The sequence below is a fragment of the Tachypleus tridentatus genome, chromosome 1, assembly GCF_004210375.1.
Source record: "Tachypleus tridentatus isolate NWPU-2018 chromosome 1, ASM421037v1, whole genome shotgun sequence".
Taxonomy (NCBI): domain Eukaryota; kingdom Metazoa; phylum Arthropoda; class Merostomata; order Xiphosura; family Limulidae; genus Tachypleus; species Tachypleus tridentatus.
In genome coordinates this window covers 47,925,026-47,942,640 of record NC_134825.1, presented here as the reverse complement: position 1 = coordinate 47,942,640, position 17,615 = coordinate 47,925,026, and the positions used below count along the sequence as shown (strand labels likewise).

At 34.2% G+C, this 17,615-nt stretch overlaps 1 long non-coding RNA gene across 3 annotated transcripts in view; it reads right to left on the bottom strand.

Moving 5' to 3' along the window:
- Positions 1-16,892: 16,892 nt before the first annotated feature.
- The window catches only part of LOC143247749 (uncharacterized), a 114,417-nt gene continuing 113,694 nt past the window's right edge, over positions 16,893-17,615 (bottom strand). For all 3 annotated transcript variants that reach the window (XR_013026699.1, XR_013026698.1, XR_013026703.1), the window contains one exon: positions 16,893-17,128. This is a non-coding gene — a long non-coding RNA (uncharacterized LOC143247749). The remainder of the gene's footprint in view (positions 17,129-17,615) is intronic.

Below are 17,615 nucleotides of genomic sequence, written 5' to 3'. Positions count from 1 at the left end.
ACTCACTATACTTATGTTAAAAATCAGTTTCTAACTTTAACAGAAAAATGATCAGTATTAACAGTCTCCCTATGCGACGTCGATAAGCCTACGGATTTAAAACGTTAAAATTAGGAGTTCAATTCCTGAAGGTAAACACAGTAACTACCCCGATGTGACTTTGCTGTTATAAACCAGCCAAACAACAACAAAATGTTAATAATGGTAATTTTGTGATTACTAATATACGTTAATGACAGGTGATTAACATTTTATTGAACGTATTGTCTTTCTTATTCGTAGTTCTGTTTCATTGAGTACTGAAAATAAAATAAAAGTTAATGTTAAAGCTGAAAGTATCCATTTATTGAAAACTTTTAACTTGAATGTTTGTTTAATGATACTGATATTTAAATCCCGACATTGCGTTTTATTTTTGATAACGAACTTTTTTAGAGTGAGTTCCTGTGGATGAATTTGTTCGGTTATGTCTAGGAACGTTAGCAATTAGGTATAAGTATGTCTTCAACAGAGGCGTTGCTAGGCATTGCCACGTTGGACAGTACCCTGCTTCTATTTGACAGTGACCCAAACCCTCAGTTGGTATCTTGAAAAATCAGACTAGAAGAACTATGATCAATATCACACTGAAACGCCAAAAATTCCCGCGCCTATGGGTCCGAGCTACAAATTTTTAAAATGCCTGGCGACATTTATGATTATCAATTTATCTAGAAACACGATAGTTGTGAAAAGCTTTACTATAGTCTTTCTTACTGAGATTTGGACGTATGAAGATTCCAGTTCGAATAAATATAAATCTGCAACTTTATGGCTAAAATTATGATGCCGTTGTTTTGCACAAAGAACTTAACTTTGTTTGTTGTTGTTGTTTTTTGCTGTCATAGAATTTATTAACGTTTGTTTGTGGAATATTGTTCCAAACGTATGTCGTATATAAAAGATTGTTTAGTATAGAATAGATATTATTAATCAGTTCATTTTTTGAATGAATACTTTACGATTGTTTGGTTTTCATTGCAAGAGAGTTAAAAGCAAGCGATTAATAGAAGTTGTGTTTGTGATTCATTCATACAAAAAATATAATGAGCAAACGATTTAGTAATAAACATATAAATAGTTTGAGATGAGCGATAAAAGCAGATAGAAAGGCAAAGACAATAGCAGAAGAGAGTAAAGTCATGGCCAAGGAAAAATTCGGCTCGAAGTTAACTGCTGTAGAAATGATAAGCTTAATCAATATGTTACAGTTGTAGTAACAGTAGAGAAGTAGATAAGAATAATAATTTATCCTGTCGAACTAACTGAATTAGCTTTAGAGCACTTTGATAAAAGGAACAAAGGATATTTTGGAGAAAAAAGACCAAACGATTAGTGGAAGAGAAGTGTACGACTGCGATAAGTCGGGTCAGATTGCAAGTGAATTATACACAGAATACTAGTGTGATAGAAAGGAAAGAGTTGTTTTGCCTATAAAATAAAATTATAAAGTAATTAAATGGGCGTAAGTGGAATTTTTACAAAAAGAGAAGAACCATATAGTGTTTATGATATCCTTAAGATCACATACGTTAAACTAGTTTCAAATTATATACATATTATTTTGAAAACAAATGAACTTTCGAGAACTTCGCCTTAAAGTTTATAAATTAAACCGTGGAGAGATAGTTTAACATATTATTGGGTTGCTAGAGTCAGTATACTATAAGCCACTGAAGCCATAATTGTAACAAACGCTTAGTAGTATGAAAACTACAGATATTTAACCATAAACATTTTATATTTTGAACATTACAAACCGTTAACCTTCAGTGAATTAACTTCGGACGTTATTATTTCTATGAGGGCATTAGCTATTGTCGTCAGTGAAAACTTACGTGCGCTTCAAGTTAGCTATTCTTTAAGAGAAGTGTAAATGTACCAACTTGGAGTTAATTCGCTCGTCGTGAACTTGGATCGTTGATAAAACATTCAGTTCCAGACCAAAATATTATTGTAAATTTGTAAGATTTTTGTATATAAATTATTATCTGTAATAACCGTTACTATAAATTGTATTGTTTTTGTATATTATATATATTTCTCTTAAGAAAGAAAACTATGTATTAATCTGGATGGAAAATGTCATAAATTTAATAAATATCGACATTTAATTAGCTTCTAAATTAAAATTAAAAATTCCGTCTATTTGAGATTGCAATACGTAATGTACCTAAAATAAACCGGATACTCGTCCGGGATAAATTATAATACGTAACAGATTGAATAGCTTCTTATCAGCAAATTTCGACCAGCTACGTGTTCATCATAAGTTGATTTATAGGAATGGTGCTGGCAAGATATATCACTGACTGTCATCTATTTTGTAAAAAGAAGATATCCTGAAATACTTAACATTACTGTTAGAAAGGTTTTGATTTTCTATCCCAACATCCTCTATAGTTAACAACGCCAGTTTCATGTACCCTTTTCAGAATCTTACATGTAATACATACCGATACATGGAGTCTTGCCGCAATTTTTCGCATTAAGTGTTCTTACCCAGCCAAAACTTCGATTTTTACACTTAGTTCATGTGACATTTCAGTCCTAGGAGTTACAACTGGGATCATTCTCCTAATATCTTTATAGGCCCAATACTAGTGTGATGACACTTCATGATTGGTTGTAGAACAACTAATTACAATACAAAATATCAATATGTAGCTGTACTATCCTGCAGCTCTTATTCACAAAATTAAAACAAACAAACAAACAAAGGGTAATTTTCTTAGTATTTAACCTTCATGCCCATTTTCTCACTATTTATATAATTATTCACAGTATTAGTACATTAATTATATTTTATACTTTAGGTATATCTCTTTGTAATAATGCAGTAGTATACTGGATTATTGTAAACACTCAACGATAAAAAGGGGCACGTGGTTAAGGCGCTCGACTCGTAATCTGAGGGTTGCGAGTTCGAATCCCTGTCACACCAAGCATGCTTGCCCTTTCAGCCGTGGGGGCGTTATAATATGACGGTCAATGCCAATTCATTCGAACGCCTTAACACACCTGGCCATGCCGGGCCAATAATGTGATGTTGAATCCCACTATTCGTTGGTAAAAGAGTAGTCCAAGAGTTGGCGGTGGGTGGTGATGACTAGCTGCGTTCCCTTTAGTTTTACACTGCTGAATTAGGGACGGCTAGTACAGATAGCCCTCGTGTAGCTTTGCGAGAAATTTAAACCAAAATAATTGTTATTTATCTGCTTAAAATAAAAATTACTAAAACACTAGTTTATTATTTTTTTCTAGGTTACACAATAGGCTATCTCTGACATGGCCACCAGGAGTATATAAACCCGGCTTTTAGCAGTGTGAGTCCAGCTAAGCTCTTGGAGGATAGAGATCTTACTCACAGTGACAAAAGTAGGTGGCTTACAGTAAATTGTAGTCTGTATTTTTTATTTGCACTCTTATAAGAAGAGTAGACCCTTGTTGAAGATGTTTATGCTCAGATTAATGAAATATATATACATATATATTTATTAGGAAATAATATTTGTTGACATTTCAATAACTATCATGAATATACATTAAGTTTAGAAGTTTTGATAACTATTTTAGTACGCTTCACAGGAATTGCAGTGGCGCCATTGGCAGAAGAAAGCTAGTTAAAAAAGTGTAGGCTTCATAAGTCATTTCGGCTTGTGGTGTGTGGAGGCAACTCTTAAGGAATGAGAAAATAGCAAATTATACATAATTACTCTCCATGTCGGATTATGTTTTAAATAATTCCTACCTCATTACTAACTTACAAAGGAAAACTAGAACCCACGAACATGACTTCTCATGTATTACGCCAGCAAACGTGGTTTTTGGATGACCGACACAAAACAGGTCGAGCAGAAAGCATGGAACATCTTTACTTGTTAAAGTCGGATTTGTCTTTGTAAAAACACTTGTGAACAAGTAGTTATATTCGATCTTTCCCTTTTTTTTTTTTTTTGGTTCATAAATTCTTTGTTTCAACCGATTAGGCTTAGTGACAACAAAATTAAAGTTTTTCCTTTAGCTTACAAATTTTAAATAAAGAACGTATATTATGAACATTCTTTTAAGGTAAATGTTAATACTTACATCTAAAAGTGGCTCTGTTTGTTTTTTTAATTGTTTGTTTGTTTTGTTTTTAGAATCTCGCACAAAGCTACTCGAGGGCTATCTGTGCTAGCCGTCCCTAATTTAGCAGTGTAAGACTAGAGGGAAGGCAGCTAGTCATCACCACCCACCGCCAACTCTTGGGCTACGCTTTTATCAACGAATAGTGGGATTGACCGTTACATTATAACGCTCCCACGGCTGAAAGGGCGAACATATTTGGCGCGACGGGGTTGCAAACCCACGACCCCCAGATTACGAGTCGAACGCTTTAACCCACCTGGCCATGCCGGGCCAAATGGCTTTATCGACGACAACTCAGACAGCATATATTATTCAGTTATAATCATTAAATAATACAGTTTACTTCCTGAAACAATTGAGTAATGAGTATCTAATGATAACGGAGAAGATTTAAAGTGAAATATACGTTAGACTTTAAAAGTCGTTTAAATGTTTTTTATAATAATATACAAACACATTTTACATTTAAATTTTTCTATAGTTATAGGTCACCTTAATCAAAGGTTGACTCTGATGATGTCATTTTCTTATTTATTACAAGAAAATACACATAAAATATGTTTTATAATTATCATCACTGTTTTTTCTAAGTAGCTGCTTTCTCGTTTTCTGCTATCTCCTGAGGGGGATAGCGGTAAGTCTTCAGATTTACAAGGGTAAAATCAAGAGGTTCGATTCCCTTCGATAATAGATAGCCTGATGTGGTTTTCCTATAATAAACAACAACCATTTTTATTTTTACACAAGTATCCAAAAGCTCTACTAACTCCTAGCTGTCCGTAATTTTGAACTGATATTTTTTATTTATTTGTTTGCAGTTAAGCACAAAGCTTACATAATGGTCCATCTGTCATGTGCTCACCTCAGTATCGAAATCCAGTTCTCAATGATGTGAGCACCTTAGACTTACCACAGAACCACTGGTCGCTTATAAGCTGATAAACTTAAGAGGGTTCTAAAATAATCTCTGGTTATACCTACCAATTTACAGTACTTACCATTAGTATGCAATCGCAAATGCCCTATGGTGTAGGGCTCACACCATAAAACATTTCGAATCCTGACTAAGGTCCTCATCTAATGATTTTAGAGATTTAAATACAAACTATTTCATTCTGTTATTATCACGTGTTCTAAGTTCTGTTAATTAAAATCCTTTGTTCTTTTTCTATGAGTGTAAGAAAGAAGAAAAATCTTAATTCCTAAGTAAGTTGTTAAGCAATTTTGAAAACTGCTGCTTCTTGTAACAAAAATATGTTATCGATGTTTTATGTTTTGCGTCTAAACCGTATAAGTGGTTTCAATGATTTGGAGTTGAACGTGATTAATCATAGGTACGGTAATATTTATAGCAGGATTTTGTTTGTTTGTTTTGAATTTCGACCAAAGCTACATGACGGCTATCTGCACCAGCCGTCCTTAATTTAGCAGTGTAAGACTGGAAAGAAGCTAACTCTTTGGTTACTATTTTACTAACGAATAGTGGGATTGACTGTTTCATTATACTGCCCTTACGGCTGAAAGGGTTAGCATGTTTGGTGTGACAGGGATTCAAGCCCGCGACCCTCAAATTATGAGTCGAGCGCCCTAAACACCTGGCTGTGCCGGGTCCTTATAGTAGGAATAGATAGGATTCACATTACATGCAATATTTACTATTTATTCCTATACACTTTTAACAACCAAGTAGTAAACCTTTAAAAATATTTGAGAGACATCCGTAAGTGATCAACAAACCTCATACAAAATTACAAGTCTCAGAATCAGAGAAAGGAAAAAAAATTAGAAATTTCTGCTACTTCACGCCAATACTACACGTAGTCCCTTTGCTGTTGTTTTAGTTGATGCATTATAACTACGATAAGCCTGTTTGTCACACGGTCGGAAGTAGTTAATTAAATTAATTAAGTAATTTATCATTCCTTAGTATGTGCACACAATCACAACTCACACTACTTTATGCAAATGACACTGCACACAATAGTGTGCATGCCATCACATATTCAGCACACATGCACACTTACAAGCAGAGCCGAAGGAATTGGTAAAGCCAGTCAGGCCACTGACTACTTTTTCATGACATGTGTAGCTACATTTAATGTATTAAAACTTGCTTCTCTAATTCAATACGTTACGTTGTGTGTATGCAGTATTTATTTTTAATATATCTCATAGCATTAATTTTCCAAAACTTTTTTTGGGAAACGTGCCTCTGAACCTCTCCCAGAAATGGCATATCTTGCATGCCATTAATGTGTTTTGCACACATCGTGTGTCATATTGTTTGTCTGTAGTAATAATCCGACCACTCAAAAATTGCTTCCTACGATAATGATACCTAAAGATAATGCACATTACATATACCATTATTTGCACATACCATAATAGTATGGTGCAAACCCACAGTGATGGTTTATCAACAGGATATCGACAGAAGTGAATGAATGATGCATAAGATTATGTCACTTTATATGAACAAAATCCATGAACAAATGTAAATATTTTTTAAAAAAATGCAATTATAGGGATGGGTGCACCAAAAAGCGAGGAAATAAGGTGGAAATGGGCGTAATGTAATAACATTTCGTCTGTACAACCTCACAAGGGGGCGTGCCTAACGGCCGGTCTACACCTACTTCGTTTTTCCGTGTTCCTGATATTGTACAACGTATTGGTATACACAAACGTATGTCTGTGCTCGTTCTAGTTTTATATAGATAGTAACGAATCCATGACGCTAATACATATAAATGTCTCAGGAATTTGTATTTTAATCCACCTATATATATATATATATATATACACACACATACATTTTACACTTGTTTGTATCAGGGCAATATCGTAAAGTAATGCCATCTAGTGATAGTATATTAAGATACATGTAGCTTTCATTGGTCGTTGATAGGAATGGATCACATACAAGATTAATCATACTTAATAGGAACTATTTGCATTTAACAGCACACCTGCGTGTCGTCGCAAATGCAAACCGTGGGTTGTACCAGTATATTTTATTCAGGACGAAACTGCGACTATTGTAACGATTTTTATCATTGGACCAGTTTTTTGTGTTTTTTTTATAAAAGTCATGCAAAATTTATCCCACAATATGGAATGGAAGTATTTTATTACTTCAACCATATTGCACAAGTTCTACTAGTTAGTTTGCTGGCTGGTCTAACCCAAATAACATTAAATATCATTTACTTGTCGAATTTTCTTTCGTATCCACGGAACAAGTTTGTTTCGAATTTTCGCATAAAGATACGCGAGGGCTATTTGCACTAGTCGTCTCTAATTTAGTAGTAGTCTCTAATTAAAGAAATGGCAGCTAATAACCCCCACCCACCGACAACTCTTGAGTTACTTTTTGCCAACGAACAGTGGGATTGATCGTAACATTATAACGCCCCACGGCTGAAAGGGCGAGCATGTTTGGTATAATGGAGATTCAAACCCTCAATCCTCAGATTAGAAGTCGAGCGCCATAACCACCCGTTCATGCTGGTTTTTCCAACAAAACAAAGTCAAATACATAAAGCACGGTCCTGAATTACTGACTGACTAACTAACTCATTTATGTTTTAATATTACAATATCTGTTTTTCTCTAAGTCTAAATAAAATTCAAGACGTCTCATTTAAACCTAGGTACTCGGAAAATTTCTGTGTGTGGCATTTCGTCACTACACCAGGTCGAAAATTCTAGCAGTCAGTACAAAACATTTAAATTAAAACGTAGATGGGGAAGTTCATTGAACAACTCCCATACACAAATAAAACAATAAAATTTTAATCTTAAATTTACATAATTATTAATAATGAGCCATTGTTTACAATTTAGAAAAATAATATTCATAAACAAAATATATCACAATTACTAAAGCATAAATTAATTGCATTATAAATTACAACAAACTTTTTTACAATAACAAAACAAAACAACTTTCCTTTACCCATTCACCTTAGATGGTGTTTCTTTACTGTGGGTTATGGTGCGAAAATGTGAAGAACTCTTGTCCTTCATAATAACTTACTGTCTTGTAACTTAGATATTTCATGTTGATGATGAAGGAAATCAACCTATAGCTGAATATTTAGTAGGCCCGGCATGGCCTAATGAACAATGTACAGATAGTCTACTGTGTAACTTTATACTAAAAATAAATAAACAAACAAAATTTAGAAGTAGTGCAGCACTTACAACTACTATGAGTAATATATAATGTTTTGTATCTTTAAACATATAATTTAATGTGACAAGATGGATATATATTCAGGACACAAGTCTGGAACTACCTTTGACTTATGTGAAACATAGAATAAAAAGCTGTTAGAACAAAGATCGTCTATTTTACTGAATAGCTTAAAATATAAATGTATATCAATTCAGTTTGTGTAAATGGATGTAATGTGTAAAGTTTCCCGTCACGTTGCGTGTTTCAACTTGAAAGTTTTCTCTTTACCTTATTCCGCGAATTGGTTTTTGCATCACTCACAGATGTCCTTTAAAGGTAGCATGGTGGGCGCGAATGATTAAATTCATATTACGACCTGCGATTTGAAATGCGAATTTCTAGGAAGTGCTTCTGACTGAACTCTTCAATTTAATTCTTTTCTCAGCTGCCACGTTTTGCATTGTAAAAGGACTTCGTTATTGCCTTCACGTGATCCATTTATTCCTCGTGCATCTTCTCCACGTGAAGCTCGCGAAGTAACTGTGCACTTGCGGCAGAGTCTACATTTTTTCGGACAAAGTTTGCTGGTGCATAATAAACACTCCGACGTGCTCTCATGCGTTATTACAGTTCGATTGGTACTCTCGACTTCACAAGTGACGGCTGTGGTTGTCAGATAGAAGTGATGTTACCGCTTGCTCACGTTTACAGCGTCTTCTTCTACCGTTGTGGTCACAATAGAAGAATCACCAGCTGCCAGTGCCGTTATTAACAGAGAACGAAAATAAATATTCCGAAGACGAATACATGAAATCCAACAAAATGTGCTCTTACTCCTTTCTCTCTTTCATTTCTATATAATGTTTAAGGAACAAAGAGCAACACAGACAAGTGATAAGTGATTGACATTGACGACAATTTCTAATGTACAATCATTTGTGAGAATGTTTCAGTTACGTTGGTCACCGATAAATAATAAATTTTGGAAAAGTTATTACGTTTAAGATAAGGGGAAAAACAGTTTTGATGCAGTTAAAAGAAATGATTTTTCCTGAAATATTCGTTGTTTTAAAACATCGATTTTTACTTCACATGTCAATCTGTTTAATGATAATTTAAAACCAGACATCTTTTACATTTAAAATAAGGACTGATAAGTTGCTTTGCTAAAAAAAAACAATTAAAACCAGACATCTTTTACATCTAAAATAAGGACTGATAAGTTGGTTTCGCTTTTTGGTTTTGAATTTCGAGCAAAGCTAAATGAAGGCTATCTGGGCTAGCCGTCCCTAATTTAACAGTGTAAGACTAGAGGGAAGGCAGCTAGCCATCACCACCCACCGCCAACTATTTGGCTACTCTTTTACCAACGAATAGTGAGGTTGACAGTCACATCATAACGCACCCACTGCTGAAAGGGCAAGCATGTTTGGTGTGATAAGGAATCAAACACGCGGCCCTCAGATTACAAGTCGAGTGCCTTAACCACCTGGCCATGCCGTGCCCTGATTAGTTGAAAACTTATTACAGTAACACACTTCAAAAAGTACATATAAATATATATATACTTCAATACAAACACATAATTAAAGAAACAACTTTCTTGAGAGTCCTTTACTACTGTCCCCAGTCGCACAGTGGTATGTCTGTGGACTTACACCGTTAGAAACCGGGTTTCGTTACCCCAAGTAGATAGAGCAGTGTGCTTAACTTCAAACAAACGAACACCATTACAGCTTTAACCTCGAGTCGACTTGAAAACGTATAACATGTCGTACTTCAAAATGTTTAAACCTACTTCAATAAAAACACGTAATTTAGTTAACAAAAAACCAAAACCTTTCTGGCAAATCCCTTATTGCTTTAACTTGAGTCTACTTAAAACATATGACATGTCATGACTCGGACTATAGGACACGTTTAAGTACATGCATGACCAGACAGAATCAGCAGTGCCGTTTGGTGCACTTAGGGAAACACACCATCAGCTGTCTTCGTCTAACGTATAAAAGCTCCCTTTCAAAGAGCTGACTTTGGATTTTGTTAGCCCTCTCGGAAGTTGTTTATCATCTACGTGATGGGAAGTTTTGACATAATCGTCCTGGGTCGAGGAACTTCTGGGAAGTGTGTGATTACTTCCGTGATAAGAGGTTCGCTTGCTTTAGAGCATTAATAACTAGAGACATACATATTCAATAGGAAGTACGAACAGAGTCAAGTTTTATTGAACTGTTCGGTCGCGAGCAAAAGAGGAAGTGAAGCTCTTGAAACCGGAATCCACCATTTGAGATAAACGTCTCTTTCATTGTGGCACGTGCTTTCAACTAAATTTGGTATTCATTATTTTATATTCTTATCGTTATGATAATTTGTTTATCCATACGAAAATAACAAACCTGACTTAGTTATGCATCCTATTTTTACTTAAAAACTAAGAATTCTGATAATAACAACTACTAAAAAGATTGTTTATTGTTTTGAATTTCGCGCAAAGCTACTCGAGGGCTATCTGCGCTAGCCGTCCCTAAATTAGCGGTGCAATACTAGAGGGAAGGCAGCTAGTCATCACCACCCACCGCCAACTCTTGGGCTACGCTTTTACTAACGAATAGTAGGATTGACCGTCACATTATAACACCCCCACGGCTGAAAGGGCGAGCATGTTTGGTGCGACCGGGATTCGAACCCGCGACCCTCGGATTACGAGTCGAACGCCTTAACACGCCTGGCTATGCCGGGCTACTGAAAAGATATTAGCTGAGAAAAAATTTATTTTAGGGCATAGCGAAATATATTATCAAATTTATTTTTTGTTGTTGTCAAATAACAAAACTGTTTTAGCTAACTCTTTTGACCTAATTATTCAAATCCACGTGGTAGAAGCAGACTCTTTATTTGAGTATGCGATAAGTAATATTATTAATTTAAGTATTTCTTTTCACAGATTTCAATTAAAGTGATTTTGTACTTAAGGGGATTTCAATTTTTAGATGTTTTATGGTGTACATAATTTACTCTTGAATGTATTTTACTGGTGTTGTGTGTTTGTTTCTCTTGGAGCAAAGAGACAGTGTTTTAGCGGCTGTGTCCACCGTGTGGAACCGAATCCTGAATTCTCGTATTGAAAGGTCACAGACTCACTGCTGTTTCACCGTAGGACTATTTTATTTGATTTAAAGATGCTGTTGTTTTCATTGTAACTGACGAAGTTGATAAAAAATCTTGGAATGATTAACAAAGTTAAGTTTAAGAATTAAAATACTTTAATCGTTCTGCTAACGAACAATTGGGGTTTGTAATTAAAACAATAATAATTGTATTTAGTCTTAATATACTTAATAATACGTAAAGATACTTTGATTCGTCTTTATTCTGTAGTCCATTACACATGATATAAGGTAGTAAAAATAATCGAGAAACAGCTCGTGCGTTCCAAAGGTGCCATGTCACCAACAAGAATGAACAGTTCGGCCTACTCCACTAACCACAAGCATGAGACCGGAAATCGGTTCTCTCGCGCCATCAGTAGCATGAGCTCGTGGGTAATCAGTCGTCTGATAGCCTTGTAGCCGACAGCTCTGCGACATTTGAAATTCTATTCTTACGCATCTGAATTTAATATGGCAGCGAGACGGTGCCAAAGCCTGATGATCATTATTATATTATTTATCTTGCTATCAATCACAGATTCTATGGAAGCCGTTACGTTCGGCTCTGCTGAATTGGAAATGAGGATGGAAGCTGTTCGCTCCATCAAGTTTGAGAAGCTTTCTCTTTCTTATCCGAATTTTTTTTTTTTATACTGCTGAGCTCTGATAGGAACTTGTCGTCATGGCAACAGTATAATATACGAATACCGATACTCGTCGTTTGTGACCATAATTTTCTCCCCTGGACAATAATTTACGGACGAGCTGACCACTCAGTTCTTTGAATGGTCAGTAAAGTTGTCTAAATTAGTAGGAATGAAGCATACCACCTTGCTCAGTTCTTTTGATGTTAACATTTCTATTGCACGTATTTTTCTCTTGCACGCCTTTACCTATCTTTAACTAGGCAGTGAAATAAAGAAGAACTGATTTTGTTTGAAAATAATAAGAAAAACATAAAACTTTTATTGTTGTTTGTAATTAAGCACAAGTCTGTAAGAGAGCTATCTGTGCTCTGCCCACCACGGGTGTCGAAAGCCGGTTTATAGTGTTGGAAGCCCGCAGACATACCACTGTGCTACTGGGGGGGAGCAAAAACTTTTAAAAACAAACAAACTTTACTATGACTCTAACATTTTAGGAGGTTCTATGATAAAAATTGTTTAAATAACACTGAATTCAACCCTGGTGTCTACAAAACTACTGTTGCTTTATATTTCATTTTGTATTCTTTACTGGATATTTTTGTCTAAAATCTAACGAAAAATATACCAGACTGCGCTTCGACCAGTAAAATAAAAATAAAAGTATTTTGAACTAATAAGGTTCAAAACAGTACTTCTTTAAGCCATAAAATTGATAATTAAAAAAAAGATATTTGTTGAATTTTGCGCAGAGCTACTCAAGGGATCTGCAGTAGCTGTTCCTAATATTGAAGTAATAAACCAGAAGGAAAACAATTAGTCACCATTAACCTCCGCAAATTATTGGGCTATCCTTTACTAAGAATATTGGGATTGGTCGAAACACTATAACGCTCTCACGGCTGAAAGGGTGAGCTTATTCGATGGAGAAATTTAATCCCGAAAATCGCAGATTGTGAGTCGATCGTCCAAACCTGCAGGCCATACTAGACCTAATTTAAAATGAAATTTTGCTTTTGATTTAAACAGAGAGGTTGATTTAAGAAAATAAGCTGTGTTGATCAACATTAATAAAAGGTTTTATTTTATAACAAGAAACTGCTTGCAGAAAGACATGTACATAATACTCTTGTGTTGTGTAAATAAAATAGATCATTCAAAAACAATAGTAGAGTTCTGAAACAAAAGGTAGCTCATGCGGATCGATATATTACATTTCGTTTCGATACAGTTGGTAATTCAAGAGAAAATATTGGGATTTATAATCAAAAGCTGAATATTAAATCTTACATGAAAATATAGAGTATAATTAAAGATACAGATTGTTTTAAACTAACAAACGGACAGTTAAAAGTTTTATACAGTGTTGTCCATTAACACATGGTTAATTAAAAACATATCGCATTTTGATTTAAAAAGGTTGATAAAAGCTTTACGTTTTGGCTTATCAAACTGGTGGTTGTAAGTGATAAAGTTATGTATTTTGTCCTAAAGATTGATAATTAAACACAAAATAATGTGTTTTACATTAATAAATGTATAATTCAAGTTTATTGATAACATAAAGAGCGTGTAGAAATTTTAATTTTGAATTATTATTGGAACTAAACTTGATAAAGTAAAGTAAGGAATGAATTTATAGAAACAGGCAAATATATATATATATATATAAATCGGTTAAAAAGTTTGAGTGAATAACTTTAAAAACCGTTTTACTAATATACACCAGTCAAGTTAATTTTAAACATGAAGAATTAAAAAATTATATGAAAATTAAGTGCTTAAAAACCTGACAAACATTTCCACTGAGGAAGACATTGAAGTGTGACGACACACTTAAAGTTCTTTCGTTGTTCAATCATTTGGTTTTCAAGTTACCTTTGTTTTGTGTGTCACTAAACAGATTTAAAAAAACACTTCAGCAATAGCATTATTTTTTTCAGAGTTATTAAAAAGCTTTGGTGTCATTCTGTTAACGTTTCGAAGCCTGCATAGTTTAATATTGTGAAGATTGACATTAACAGAATAAGGGAGAGAAAGATAAGAAAAGTGACCTCTAAAGGACTGGTGTCTAGACTGATTAACTCTGAAGGGATGTACTATATCTACACTAATATGTATATATAATGCATATACCGTAGGTAAATTCATAATTAATATATACAGCGAGATGTAGAGCATTAAAAACAAGTTGAGAAAAGAAAAATAACTGAACAAACTCACAAGTGTACGTAAAGCTTTGAAAGAAAAACATGAACAAACAAATACAATAAACAACAAAGGACAACCAGGTAAGTAAATAAACATAGAGAGAAAGATGAAGATAAATAAACTAATAAGTAACTCTGTCTTTTATGTTTACCTAATTACTCATTCTCTCTCTTTTTTGCACGTTCTTATCCATCTGTCTATCTCTATTTATATTTGATTATATGGAAGAACATATATATATATATATAAAGAGAGATACATTTAAAATAGATTAACATTATGATGGGATACCCAAATAGGTATTGAGAGAGATAATCGGTTAGCTAGTAGGACACATAAACAAATTAATATGTAGCTGTATAAATTAACCTGGTATTCAGAAAATAAGAGAATATTGTATTTTCAATGTAAACAGCACTTTGTGTGACATATAATCTAAATATCCAGATCAGAGACCCCAAGACTGAGACTTAAACACCGGGTAACAAATGCTACAGCTCTTAACTGTTACTATTATAGAGATGCCAACTATTTCAAATGACTGAGCGTAATGATTGTAGACAGAGCCCTTTATCATTTGCGGTTACTAGGCCTGACCAATGTCTCTAAGCTGTAGTTTTGGTTCTAGCACAGTCATATTCTTTTCGCTATATCAGAGTCTGGGAACATTTTTCTGAATAGATGTCTTGCATGATCGGTTACAGCTAAGGGTAAATTATGAGCAATGACGAATTGCGTGAACATCACTTCTGCATTTATGGTTTCATATTCTAAATTCTTACTCATAAATGTCGTTATCTGCATCGTTTTTGTCTTCGCCTCAGCCTTTTGTTGGTGAGATGCCGATTTTGTATGTCTGGAACAATCGTTTATCCCGCCGTGCGCCACAGAAAAATCGATGTGACAAACTGTACAAAACGCATGACTGTCACTGACTTTTGATGCAATAACCGAATATTTTGCACTATACTCTTTCCTAAATTTTTGATTCACAGTTTTAGTCCTTTTAGATTTGCCAGAAACAAGACAATCTGGTGAACGAGGCCTCTTTTTTTCCAACTTGTGAACGATCGCATTGGTGTTTCTAAGCCGCTTAGAAAACGAGAAATAACCATCTACGCGAGCGCTGATTGGCTGACAAGCACTGATGACGTAACTATGGATTCCCCCATGTACTCAGAATGGAGAAGCACTGCACTCAAACTATTGGTAGACGTCGGAAACACATATATTTTTTATTATTTCAAGCACAAACCATTTGTACTATGTCTTTTATTTATTATCAAAATTTATTTGTATCTCCCCAAAATCTTTCTTTTCACCCCTTTCAAGCCCTGGGGGAACAATTTATCACTTTATTGTATAGGCCTATATAATATATAATAATTTGGGAGTTGCAACAAGTCGTAATATTTATGTGTATGAGGGTATAGTCGTAATGTATACACCAAAATCGTAATGGTTGGCATCTCTGCTATTATAGCTATAACGGCCCCGCAGATAGTAGTGGATTATGTTCGAATATCGTAATTGTAGACGTTAAGATTCAAGGACTGACACAAAGAAACTTTGTCACACCCTAGAGAGATAATTTAATTTTCAATGATGTTAAACACAGCAACATTGCAGGGTTTGAATCTGTAATTTTAACATTATAGGCCCTATAAAACAATAGTGATAGATAGGTGCACTTAAGATAGGCAAACCTTTTTACGGAGAAACTGTTTGTTTAAACTGACAAATTAATTAATTGCTTTCACGACCATGTTTATTCCTGTTTCACATAGCCCACAGGGATATCGCTAATTAAACAGTGAGGTACTTTATTTATGTTGTAAGTGGGAAAAAGGAATATTGTTTATCACTTGACCATATTACTAGTATCTCATCAGCAAGCGCTTCTTTACACGTGATCCGTGACGTTTTCTTCACCCTTGTCAGCACAACTTCCTAAACTGAGAGAGTGAACAACAAGTTTGTTGACTAACGTAAGAATAATTAAAATCTTGTCGTTTCTTAATTTTGTAAAAATTACATATGCGGATATTGTGTTAGGTATTTAATACTAAGATAAATTTGTTTGTGCATAAGCGCAAAACTATACTATGGGCCATCTGCACTTTGCCCACCACGAACATCCAATTCAGCTTTTATCGTCCTCAAGCTTAGTGTTGAGACATTGGAGAGAACATTGAAAATGAGCCATGAATAAAATCCATTAATTTTTTAAATCAATTTTATAATTTGAATTCATAAATATATTTCTACCTTTTCTAAATATAAGATTTTTTTTACAAATTACTGTATTTCTACGCAAACGTAATATTTGATAGGTAGGAGATCGTTTTGTCGAATTTTCTTTCACATCTGCGTGTATGATTACCGACTTGTTTCGACACTAGGTGGTGCATAAGTAGTTGTTTTTTTTTAGGGTGGGAGGAATTAGACCTACTCCATTTAGAAGTTCTCAGATATCAGTAGTAAAGTTGTACTTATTAAGAAATCATACACATAATCACAAATGACATTTTTCTTTTATTATGTATGAATAGTTTGATATTTTGACTACTTTTCGAATCAAATACAGATTATAGCTGTTAAGCTTATATATATATGTTTTTCAGCATTCCTTACATTTATGCGTAGCTTAAATAAATATTTCTCCCTTGTTTGGTCAACAGTAAGTGGACATATTTACAACATTAACATTCAACTCGATTCCCCATGCTGGCCAGGCCGCAGGTAACGCATGTCGTAGTTTAGGGCTAAAAATCCTGAAAAAGAAAAACGATTATTTTAATTGTGGAGTTTTTATTCAATTAATCTGTTTTATTTTTTTCAGTAAGGTTCTACTAATTTAGAAAATGTTAAGATAATTAAAAACAAATCTCAAACAAGTTGTTATTATATCTCTTTTATCTCTTTAATAACACATAATTCTGCTTTCATTGAAAACGAGGAAATGAATATTTCTACACTGTTGAAGTTATAAGATAAAAAAAATGAGAGAAAATTGAAGAAAATGATCAATTATATTCATACACGTGTTTTTGTTGTCGTTGGTGTTTTATTAATGCAAAGCTAAACAATTGTCTACCTGCACTCTGTCCACAGTGATTATTCGATAAGTAAGCCATAAGTTTGCGAATTTCAACGCTAAAACTCCAGGTTTGGTTTCAGATTGTGAAAAGAGAAAAACACACACAGATATCCCATTGTGTAATTTTGTGATAAAACAAACAAACCGTTCACCGTGGGGAA